The sequence below is a fragment of the Arachis stenosperma genome, chromosome 7 (genome assembly GCF_014773155.1).
Source record: "Arachis stenosperma cultivar V10309 chromosome 7, arast.V10309.gnm1.PFL2, whole genome shotgun sequence".
Taxonomy (NCBI): Eukaryota; Viridiplantae; Streptophyta; class Magnoliopsida; order Fabales; family Fabaceae; genus Arachis; species Arachis stenosperma.
In genome coordinates this window covers 51,617,994-51,630,627 of record NC_080383.1, presented here as the reverse complement: position 1 = coordinate 51,630,627, position 12,634 = coordinate 51,617,994, and the positions used below count along the sequence as shown (strand labels likewise).

Sequence of the window (12,634 nt, the reverse complement as noted above, 5' to 3'; positions counted from 1 at the left end):
GCCATGCCTAGACCTTGTTCTTATGTATTTTCAACGGTGGAGTTTCTACACACCATAGATTAAGGTGTGGAGCTCTGCTGTACCTCGAGTATTAATGCAATTACTACTGTTCTTCTATTCAATTCCGCTTGTTCTTGTTCCAAGATATCACTTGTTCTTCAACTTGATGAATGTGATGATCCGTGACACTCATCATCATTCTCACTCATGAACAAGGTGACTGACAACCACTCTTGTTCTACAAGCATATGAGGCTTAGTGAATATCTCTTGGATTCCTGATAACACGATGCATGGTTGATCGCCTGACAACCGAGTGCTCGCCTGACAAACGAGCCAGCCATTCCGTGAGATCAGAGTCTTCGTGGTATAGGCGAGAACTGATGGCGGCATTCAAGAGAATCCGGAAGGTCTAACCTTGTCTGTGGTATTCTGAGTAGGATTCAATGAATGAATGACTGTGACGTGCTTCAAACTCCTAGCAGGCGGGGCGTTAGTGACAGACGCAAAAGGATCGATGGATTTTATTCCGGCCTGACCGAGAACCGACAGCTGATTAGCCATATGCTGTGACAGAGCATGGGAACATTTTCACTGAGAGGATGGGAGGTAGCCACTGACAACGGTGAAACCCTACATGAGCTTGCCATGGAAAGGAGTAAGAAGGATTGGATGAAGACAGTAGGAAAGCAGAGAGACGGAAGGGAAGGCATCTTCATACGCTTATCTGAAGCTCTCACCAATGATATACATAAGTATCTCTATCTTTATCTTTATGCTTTATTCGTTTATCACTATACCCATTTGAGTCTGCCTGACTGAGATTTACAAGGTGACCATAGCTTACTTCATAACAACAATCTCCGTGGGATCGACCCTTACTCGCATAAGGTTTATTACTTGGACGACCCAGTGCACTTGCTGGTTAGTTGTGCGAAGTTGTGTTTATGCCATGGTATTGTGCACCAAGTCTTTGGAGCCATTACTAGGGATTATTTCGTGTATTAAAAAGTATTGATCACAATTTCGTGCACCAGTGATCCTCTGAGAGTCATGTGAAGTTGTTTGGTTATGGGGTGTTAATGGTTGATGGTAAGTGTTTTTGTTAGTGGGTTGGTTATTGGATGGAAAATGGTTAGAGTTGGGAAAGTTGTTTTGGGGTTTTCTGTAAGAGTTTTGGTTAGTTTGCTGCTGGTTGTGGTTTTGGTTGTTTCTTGAAGTGTTTTGGTTTGAGTTCCTCTGCCATGGTTGTTGGTTCTGGTTGTGATTATCCCCCCATCTGAGGTTTGGGTGGTTCTTCCAGGATGGATTGTAGGTGTCACCATACACCTCATTTGATCCTTGGTTGTGCATATACTGCACTTGCTCTTGTTGTTGTTCTTCTTGGTTTTCCTCATTCTGTCCCCAAGGAGTTATTGGGTGGCTTGTATTGACTGCTGCAACTTGGAGATTATAAATCCTCTTGGCCATTTGTTCAAATTGTTGCTGAATTTGCTACTGCGTCATTTTTGTTTTGAGCTAGAATTGAATCCACTCCTTCCAGCTCCATTACTCCTCTTCTTTGTGATGGTTGGCGTTGCCTTTGATGAGCAAAGAAATACTGGTTATTTGCCACCATGTCAATGAGGTTTTGAGCCTCTTCTACAGTTTTCATCAGTTGCAATGATCCTCCAGCTGAGTGATCAAGTGCCTCTTGAGCCTTTAGAGTGAGCCCTTCATAAAAGTTCTGCAGCTTGTCCCACTCAGTGAACATCTCTGGTGGATATTTCCTCAGTAGCGCCTTATATCTTTCCCATACCTCATACAGATTTTCAGCAACCAATTGTGTGAATGTCTGCACCTCTGTCTTCAACCTAATGATCCTTTGAGGGGGGTAAAACTTGGCAAGAAACTTGCTCACCAAATCATCCTAAGTGTTGATGCTTTCCTTCGGGAATGTTTCTAGCCATTGAGCGGCCTTGTCCCTAAGAGAGAATGGGAACAGCAGAAGTTTGTAAGTTTCAGGATTCACACCATTGGATTTGACAGTGTCGCAAATCCTCAAAAAGGTGGATAGGTGCTGGTTTGGATCCTCCAGTGGACTTCCTCCATAGTGAACAGTTGTGGCTTCAACTCAAAGTTGTTCGCATTGACATTGGGAGTGAGAATGCTGCTCCCACAATGTCTAGCATTTGCAAAAGTATAGGAGGCCAGTACTCTCCTCTGTTGTGGATTATTGTTAACTCCTCCTCCTGGATGATTGGGATTAGATGGATCTCCTTCCATCTCGTGATATTCTTCCTCAGATTCTTCCTCTCCAACAATGCCTTTCCCTCTTTCGGCTCTTCTTAATCTCCTGAGAGTTCTCTGGTCAGCTTCAGATAAAACAGGAGTAACTCTCCCTGTACCTGACATACAAACCACACAAAAGAAACACAACCAGTGACACTTCAATCTATTGCTAGAATAAAGTTTTAGTTAGCTTAAGCAAAAATTCAAACAGTTAGTGTGTTAGTCAGAAATTCAAGAAACAGAAAAGAAAAAGTGCTTGATCTAGATCTCCACTTCACTTAATCATTGTCAATCTATTTCAATCCCCGGCAACGGCGCCAAAAATTTGATGGTATTTTTGTGGAAAAACGAATTTTTCCAAAACATCTAAAACTCACCGGCAAGTGTACCGGGTCGCATCAAGTAATAAAACTCACGGGAGTGAGGTCGATCCCACAGGGATTGAAGGATTGAGCAATTTTAGTTTAGTGGTTGATTTAGTCAAGCGAATCAAGTATTGGTTGAGTTGTTTGTAATTCGTAGAAACTAAATTGCAGTAAAATTAAAGGGGAAGGGTGAATTTGCAGGAAATTAAAGGGAACTGAAATTAAAATGCTGAATCTTAAAGAACGAGAAATTAAATGGCAGAAACTTAGAACGCAAGAAATGTAAATTGCAGAATCTTAAAGTGCAAGAAATGTAAATGGCTTGAATAATAAAGGGAATCGGGAAGTGGGTTTGCAGAAATTAGACAAGGAAAAGTAACTTGCAAAGAACAGAAAAGTATAAGATGACTTGAATTGAACCGGATCTAGAATGGAAATATAAATGAACTTGAAAAGCATTCAACAGAGAAAATAAAATGATAATTCCAGATCTCAGGACTCAAGAGACTAGATAACCAAGTTTAGATCTCAATGCCTTCCTAGATCCAAATTCAGAGAGCAATTGCAAAATTTAAGAGGAGAGCAATGTAGAAATGTAAATTCAAGTTCAATTTCCAGAAGTTGCAGTAAGAAAACAGAGAGATCTCAAGGTGAGATTGAGACAGAATTTCCTCAATTCTTCAACACCCAAGACTCAAGACAAGTGTAGATGAAATTGAAAACAAGGAAACTAAGAGGAAGAGAATTCAATTCTTCTTCCCAGGGCTCAGAATCTCTCAACAACTCAAAACCCAAAAGCTTTCCAAAACTCCCAGCAATACTAAAAGAAAAATTCTCAAGGAAAGCTCTCCAAAAACTTAAATTCTAAGCTATTTATACACTCTCTTCAAATGATCTTCAAGCCTTGAATTGGGCCTTTGCTCTTGATGGAATTGGGTTGAAAAAGGCCTCTGTTGATTGCTCTTGGAGTTGGAGAGAAACCCATTGTGAACCGGGCCATGAATCACAAAAGCTTGAGTCAAAGTTTGAGGCAAACTTTGGCTCAAGCTTTTCATATCAGCTAAAGCCCCCTTGCTGTCATCTACGTTTGAGCTAAAGTTTGAGGTCAAACCTTAAGCCAAACGTGGATCCCCTTTGTATGCCTTGTGGCGCCAACGTTTGCCAAAAAGCTTGAGGCAAACGTTGGCGCAAGCTTTTGTTCCTCCAGGGTGTTGGTGTGTGGCGCCAACGTTTGCCAAAAAGCTTGAGGCAAACGTTGGCGCAAGCTTTTTCTTCATCCAGGGTGAATTCAATTCTTCCAAAAGTTTGAGCTAAAGTTTGAGGCAAGCTTTTGCTCAAGCTTTTTGTTCTCTCTTGCTCCTTGCCCTTTCTTCTTTCTTCAACCTTTTTCAAAGCTCTTTTCCCTATCATCAATCAACCAAACACATCAAAGCTATGCTCAAAATCATGAGTTTGTTATTTGGTGCACGAAATTGTGATCATCAATGGCGCCATCAACATGGTACGCTCATTGCAATCTCAACTCTCTATCACAACTCCGCACAACTAACCAGCAAGTGCACTGGGTCGTCCAAGTAATAAACCTTACGCGAGTAAGGGTCGATCCCACGGAGATTGTTGGTATGAAGCAAACTATGGTCACCTTGTAAATCTTAGTCAGGCATACTCAAATGGTTATAGATGAAATATGAATAAAACATAAAGATAAAGATAGAGATACTTATGTATATCATTGGTGAGAGCTTCAGATAAGCGTATGAAGATGCTTTGTCCCTTCCGTCTCTCTGCTTTCCTACTGTCTTCATCCAATCCTTCTTACTCCTTTCCATGGCAAGCTTATGCAAGGGTTTCACCGTTGTCAGTGGCTACCTCCCATCCTCTCAGTGGAAATGTTCAACGCACCCTGTCACGGCACGGCTATCCAGCTGTCGGTTCTTGATCATGTCGGAATAGAATCCAGTGATTCTTTTGCGTCTGTCACTAACGCCCCACAATCGCGAGTTTGAAGCACGTCACAGTCATTCAATCATTGAATCCTACTCAGAATACCACAGACAAGGTTAGACCTTCCGGATTCTCTTGAATGCCGCCATTAGTTCTTGCCTATACCACGAAGACTCTGATCTCACGGAATGGCTGGCTCGTTTGTCAGGCGAGCGCTCGGTTGTCAGGCGATCAACCATGCGTCGTGTATCAGAAATCCAAGAGATATTCACCCAATCTAAGGTAGAACGGAGGTGGTTGTCAGTCACACGTTCATAGGTGAGAATGATGATGAGTGTCACGGATCATCACATTCATCAAGTTGAAGAACAAGTGATATCTTGGAACAAGAACAAGCTGAATTGAATAGAAGAACAATAGTAATTGCATTAATACTCGAGGTACAGCAGAGCTCCACACCTTAATCTATGGTGTGTAGAAACTCCACCATTGAAAATACATAAGAACAAGGTCTAGGCATAGCCGTGAGGCCAGCCTCCCAAAGAGGGTTCAATCATAAAAACATGATCAAAAGATTCTAAGATTGAAAGATGAAAATACAATAGTAAAAGGTCCTATTTATAGAGAACTAGTAGCTTAAGAATGAGTAAATGACATAAAAATCCACTTCCGGGCCCACTTGGTGTGTGCTTGGGCTGAGCATTGAAGCATTTTCGTGTAGAGACTCTTCTTGGAGTTAAACGCCAGCTTTTGTGCCAGTTTGGGCGTTTAACTCCCATTTTGGTGCCAGTTCCGGCGTTTAACGCTGGGAAATCTGAGGGTGACTTTGAACGCCGGTTTGGGCCATCAAATCTTGGACAAAGTATGGACTATCATATATTGCTGGAAAGCCCAGGATGTCTACTTTCCAACGCCGTTGAGAGCGCGCCAATTGGGCTTCTGTAGCTCCAGAAAATCCACTTCGAGTGCAGGGAGGTCAGAATCCAACAGCATCTGCAGTCCTATTCAGTCTCTGAATCAGATTTTTGCTCAGGTCCCTCAATTTCAGCCAGAAAATACCTGAAATCACAGAAAAACACACAAACTCATAGTAAAATCCAGAAAAGTGAATTTTAACTAAAAACTAATAAAAGTATACTAAAAACTAACTAAATCCTACTAGAAACATACTAAAAACAATGCCAAAAAGCGTACAAATTATCCGCTCATCACAACACCAAACTTAAATTGTTGCTTGTCCTCAAGCAACTGAAAATCAAATAAGATAAAAAGAAGAGAATATGCAATGAATTCCAAAAACATCTATGAAGATCAGTATTAATTAGATGAGCGGGGCTTTTAGCTTTTTGCCTTTGAACAGTTTTGGTATCTCACTCTATCCTTTGAAATTCAGAATGATTGGCTTCTTTAGGAACTCAGAATCCGGATAGTGTTATTGATTCTCCTAGTTAAGTTTGATGATTCTTGAACACAGCTACTTTATGAGTCTTGGCCGTGGCCCAAAGCACTCTGTCTTCCAGTATTACCACCGGATACATACATGCCACAGACACATAATTGGGTGAACCTTTTTAGATTGTGACTCAGCTTTGCTAGAGTCCCCAATTAGAGGTGTCCAGGGTTCTTAAGCACACTCTTTTTGCCTTGGATCACAACTTTATTTCTTTCTCTTTTTTTTTCTCTCTTTTTTTTTTCGTTTTTCTCCTTCCTTTTTTTTTGTATTCACTGCTTTTTCTTGCTTCAAGAATCATTTTTATGATTTTTCAGATCCTCAGTAACATGTCTCCTTTTTCATCATTCTTTCAAGAGCCAACAACTTTAACATTCATGAACCACAAATTCAAAAGACATATGCATTGTTTAAGCATACATTCAGAAACAAAAGTATTGCCACCACATCAAAATAATTAATTTGTTATAAAATTTGAAATTCATGCAATTCTTTTCTTTTTTCAATTAAGAACAATTTTTTATTCAAGAAAGGTGATGGATTCATAGGACATTCATAACTTTAAGGCATAGACACTAAGACTCTAATGATCATAAGACACAAACATGGATATCATAAGCATGAAAATTTCGAAAAACAAGGAAATAAAGAACAAGGAGATTAAAGAACGGGTCCACCTTAGTGATGGCGGCTTGTTCTTCCTCTTGAAGGTCTTATGGAGTGCTTGAGCTCCTCAATGTCTCTTCCTTGTCTTTGTTGCTCCTCTCTCATGATTCTTTGATCTTCTCTAATTTCATGGAGGAGAATGGAGTGCTCTTGATGCTCCACCCTTAGTTGTCCCATGTTGGAACTCAATTCTCCTAGGGAGGTGTTTACTTGCTCCCAATAGTCTTGTGGAGGAAAGTGCATCCCTTGAGGTATCTCAGGGATCTCATGATGAGAGGGGTCTCTTGTTTGCTCTATCCTTTTCTTGGTGATGGGCTTGTCCTCATCAATGGGGGTGTCTCCTTCTATGTCAACTCCAACTGAATAACAGAGGTGACAAATGAGATGAGGAAAGGCTAGCCTTGCCAAGGTGGAAGACTTGTCCGCCACTTTATAGAGTTCTTGGGCTATAACCTCATGAACTTCTACTTCTTCTCCAATCATGATGCTATGAATCATGATGGCCCGGTCTAGAGTAACTTCGGACCGGTTGCTAGTGGGAATGATTGAGCGTTGGATAAACTCCAACCATCCTCTAGCCACGGGCTTGAGGTCATGCCTTCTTAGTTGAACCGGCTTCCCTCTTGAATCTCTCTTCCATTGGGCGCCCTCTTCACAAATGTCAGTGAGGACTTGGTACAACCTTTGATCAAAGTTGACCCTTTTTGAGTTTGAAAGGGTCCTCATGGATCACCTTCTTCATGGCCACAACTTCATAGAAGTGGTCTTGATGCACCCTTGAGATGAATCTCTCCATCTCCCATGACTCGGAGGTGGAAGCTTTTGCCTTCCCTTTCCTCTTTCTAGAGGTTTCTCCGGCCTTGGATGCCATAAATGGTTATGGAAAAACGAAAAGCAACGCTTTTACCACACCAAACTTAAAAGGTTTGCTCGTCCTCGAGCAAAAGAAGAAAGAATAGAGGAGAAGAAGAAGAAAATGGAGGAGATGGAGGAGGTTGTGTGGTCCGGCCAAAAAGGGGGAAGAAGTAGTGTTTAGGGTGTGTGAAAATGAAGGAGTGAAGATGGGTTTATATAGGGGTGAAGGGAGGGGTAGGGTTCTGCCAATATGGGTGGGTTTGGGAGGGAAAGTGGTTTGAATTTGAATGGTAAGGTAGGTGGGGTTTTATGAAGGATGGATGTGAGTGGTGAAGAGAAAGATGGGATTTGATAGGTGAAGGGTTTTTGGGGAAGAGGTGTTGAGGTGATTGGTGAATGGGTGAAGAAGAAGAAGAGAGAGGGTGGTGGGGTAGGTGGGGATCCTGTGGGGTCCACAGATCCTGAGGTGTCAAGAAAAAGTCATCCCTGCACCAAATGGCATGCAAAAATGCGTTTTGAGCCAATTCTGGCGTTAAACGCCGGGCTGGTACCCATTTCTGGCGTTTAACGCCAAGTGCTTGCCCATATCTGGCGTTTAACGCCAGTCTGGTGCCCCTTTCTGGTGTTAAACGCCCAGAATGGTGCCAGACTGGGCGTTAAACGCCCATCTGCTAGCCTTACTGGCGTTTAAACGCCAGTAGGTTCTTCCTCAAGGGTGTGCTGTTTTTCTTCCTGTTTTTCATTCTGTTTTTGCTTTTTCAATTGATTTTGTGACTTCTCATGATCATCAACCTACAGAAAACATAAAATAACAAAGGAAAATAGATAAAATATAACATTGGGTTGCCTCCCAACAAGCGCTTCTTTAATGTCAGTAGCTTGACAGAGGGCTCTCATGGAGCCTCACAAATGCTCAGAGCAATGTTGGAACCTCCCAACACCAAACTTAGAGTTTGAATGTGGGGGTTCAACACCAAACTTAGAGTTTGGTTGTGGCCTCCCAACACCAAACTTAGAGTTTGACTGTGGGGGCTCTGTTTGACTCTGTTTTGAGAGAAGCTCTTCATGCTTCCTCTCCTTGGTGACAGAGGGATATCCTTGAGCCTTAAACACAAAGGATTCTTCATTCACTTGAATGATCAATTCTCCTCTGTCCACATCAACCATAGCCTTTGCTGTGGCTAGGAAGGGTCTGCCAAGGATGATGGATTCGTCCATGCACTTCCCAGTCTCTAGGACTATGAAATCAGCAGGGATGTAATGGTCTTCAATTTTCACCAGAACATCTTCTACAAGTCCATGAGCTTGTTTTCTTGAGTTGTCTGCCATCTCTAGTGAGATTCTTGTAGCTTGCACCTCAAAGATCCCTAGCTTCTCCATTACAGAGAGAGGCATGAGGTTTACACTTGACCCTAAGTCACACAGAGCCCTCTTGAAGGTCATGGTGCCTATGGTACAAGGTATTGAAAACTTCCCAGGATCTTGTCTCTTTTGAGGTAATTTCTGCCTAGACAAGTCATCCAGTTCTTTGATGAGCAAAGGAGGTTCATTCTCCCAAGTCTCATTACCAAATAACTTGTCATTTAGCTTCATGATTGCTCCAAGGTATTTAGCAACTTGCTCTTCAGTGACATATTCATCCTTTTCAGAGGAAGAATACTCATCAGAGCTCATGAAAGGCAGAAGTAAGTCTAATGGAATCTCTATGGTCTCATTTTGAGCCTCAAATTCCCATGGTTCCTCATTGGGGAACTCAGTGGAGGCCAGTGCACGCCTATTGAGGTCTTCCTCAGTGGCGTTCACTGCCTCTTCATCCTCTTCAAGTTCGGCCATGTTGATGGCCTTGCACTCTCCTTTTGGATTTTCTTCTGTATTGCTTGGAAGAGTACTAGGAGGGAGTTCAGTAATTTTCTTGCTCAGCTGTCCCACTTGTGCCTCCAAATTCCTAATGGAGGATCTTGTTTCAGTCATGAAACTTTGAGTGGTTTTGATTAGATCAGAGACCATGGTTGCTAAGTCAGAGTGGTTCTGCTTAGAATTCTCTGTCTGTTGCTGAGAAGATGATGGAAAAGGCTTGCTATTGCTAAACCTGTTTCTTCCACCATTATTGTTGTTGAAACCTTGTTGAGGTCTCTGTTGATCCTTCCATGAGAGATTTGGGTGATTTCTCCATGAAGAATTATAGGTGTTTCCATAGGGTTCTCCCATGTAATTCACCTCTTCCATTGAAGGGTTCTCAGGATCATAAGCTTCTTCTTCAGATGAAGCATCCTTAGTACTGCTTGGTGCATTTTGCATTCCAGACAGACTTTGAGAAATCAAATTGACTTGCTGAGTCAATATTTTGTTCTGAGCTAATATGGCATTCAGAGTATCAATCTCAAGAACTCCTTTCTTCTGATTTGTCCCATTGTTCACAGGGTTCCTTTCAGAAGTGTACATGAATTGGTTATTTGCAACCATTTCAATTAGTTCTTGAGCTTCTGTAGGCGTCTTCTTCAGATGAAGAGATCCTCCCGCAGAGCTATCCAAAGACATCTTGGATAGTTCAGAGAGACCATCATAGAAAATACCTATGATGCTCCATTCAGAAAGCATGTCAGAAGGACATTTTCTGATTAATTGTTTGTATCTTTCCCAAGCTTCATAGAGGGATTCACCTTCCTTCTGTCTGAAGGTTTGGACTTCCACTCTAAGCTTACTCAATTTTTGAGGTGGAAAGAACTTTGCCAAGAAGGCATTGACTAGCTTTTCCCAAGAGTTCAGGCTTTCTTTAGGTTGTGAGTCCAACCATATTCTAGCTCTGTCTCTTACAGCAAAAGGGAATAGCATAAGTCTGTAGACCTCAGGGTCAACCCCATTAGTCTTGACAGTGTCACAGATTTGCAAGAATTCAGCTAAGAACTGATGAGGATCTTCCAATGGAAGTCCATGGAACTTGCAATTCTGTTGCATTAGAGAAACTAATTGAGGCTTAAGCTCAAAGTTGTTTGCTCCAATGGCAGGGATAGAGATGCTTCTCCCATAGAAGTCGGGAGTAGGTGCAGTAAAGTCACCCAGCACCTTCCTTGCATTGTTGACATTGTTGTTGTTTTCGGCTGCCATGGGTTCTTCTTCTTTGAAGGTTTCTGTTAGGTCCTCTATAGAGAGTTGTGCCTTAGCTTCTCTTAGCTTTCGCTTCAAGGTCCTTTCAGGTTCAGGGTCAGCTTCAACAAGAATGCCTTTGTCTTTGTTCCTGCTCATATGAAAGAGAAGAGAATAAGAAAATATGGAATCCTCTATGTCACAGTATAGAGATTCCTTTAGGTGTCAAAGAAAAAGAAAAATAGACGGAAGAGGGAGAAGAATTCGAACTTAGTCAGATAGAGTTCGAATTGTGCATTGAGGAGGAGTGGTACTCCATAAATAGAAGGATGTGAGAAGAGAGGAAGAGTTTTTTTTTTTCGAAAATTAATTAGAAAAAATTTTAAAATCATTTTGAAAAAGATTTTGAAGAAGATATGATTGAAAACTTTTTTATTGAAAAAGATGTGATTAAAAAGATATGATTGAAAAAGTTATGTTTTTAAAAAGATATGATTGAAAAGATATGATTTGAAAAACAATTTAAAAAGATTTGATTTTAAAGATTAATGACTTGCCTAACAAGAAAAGATATGATTCAAACATTAAACCTTTCTCAGCAGAAAAGGCAACTTACTTGAAATGATGAATCAAATCATTAATTGTTAGCAAGTATCTTTGAAAATGGAAAGAAATTGATTTTGAAAAAGATTTGATTGAAAAGATTTGATTTGAAAAAGATTTGATTTTGAAAAACTTTGAAAACTTGAAAAAAATTTGATTTGAAAACAGAATCTTCCCTCTTGTGCCATCCTGGCGTTAAACGCCCAGAATGGTGCACATTCTGGCGTTTAACGCCCAATGCACTACCCTTTTGGGCGTTAAACGCCCAGCCAGGCACCCTGGCTGGCGTTTAAACGCCAGTCTGCCTTCTTCACTGGGCGTTTTGAATGCCCAGCTTTTTCTGTGTAATTCCTCTGCTGCATGTTCTGAATCTTCAGTTCCCTGTACTATTGACTTGAAAATAGAACCAAGATCAAATAAACAATGCATGCAAGACACCAAACTTAAAATGAGACACTAGACTTAAACAAGAAACATAAAATATTTTTTGGTTTTTATGATTTTGTAATTTTTTTGTGCTTTTTCGAAAATTATATGAAAAAAGAAAATAAAGGTTTCAGAATTCTTAATTAGAATTCCAGGAATCATTGCAATGCTAGTCTAAGACTCCGGTCCAGGAATTAGACATGGCTTCACAGCCAGCCAAGCTTTCAAAGAAAGCTCCGGTCCAAAACACTAGACATGGCCAATGGCCAGCCAAGCCTTAGCAGATCATTGCTTCAACAGCAAGATTGATAGAAATCAACAAGCTCTTGTGATGATAAGTTGAAACCTCAGTCCAATAAGATTAGACATGGCTTCACAGCCAGCCAGATTTCAACAGACCATCATGAAACTCTAGAATTCATCCTTAAAGAAATTCTGAAAAAAAATACCTAATCTAAGCAACAAGATGAGCCGTCAGTTGTCCAAACTCAACAATCCCCGGCAACGGCGCCAAAAACCTGGTGCACAAAATTGTGATCATCAATGGCGCCATCAACATGGTACGCTCATTGCAATCTCAACTCTCTATCACAACTCCGCACAACTAACCAGCAAGTGCACTGGGTCGTCCAAGTAATAAACCTTACGCGAGTAAGGGTCGATCCCACGGAGATTGTTGGTATGAAGCAAGCTATGGTCACCTTGTAAATCTTAGTCAGACAGACTCAAATGGTTATAGATGAAATATGAATAAAACATAAAGATAAAGATAGAGATACTTATGTATATCATTGGTGAGAGCTTCAGATAAGCGTATGAAGATGCTTTGTCCCTTCCGTCTCTCTGCTTTCCTACTGTCTTCATCCAATCCTTCTTACTCCTTTCCATGGCAAGCTTATGCAAGGGTTTCACCGTTGTCAGTGGCTACCTCCCATCCTCTCAGTGGAAATGTTCAACGCACCCTGTCACGG

General features: G+C 41.2%; 1 non-coding gene across 1 annotated transcript; it reads left to right on the top strand.

The window, feature by feature from the left end:
- Positions 1 to 10,142: 10,142 nt before the first annotated feature.
- LOC130942953 (small nucleolar RNA R71) lies at positions 10,143 to 10,250 on the top strand. Its single transcript, XR_009071496.1, has one exon. It is a non-coding gene; the product is annotated as a small nucleolar RNA R71 (small nucleolar RNA).
- Positions 10,251 to 12,634: the final 2,384 nt, after the last annotated feature.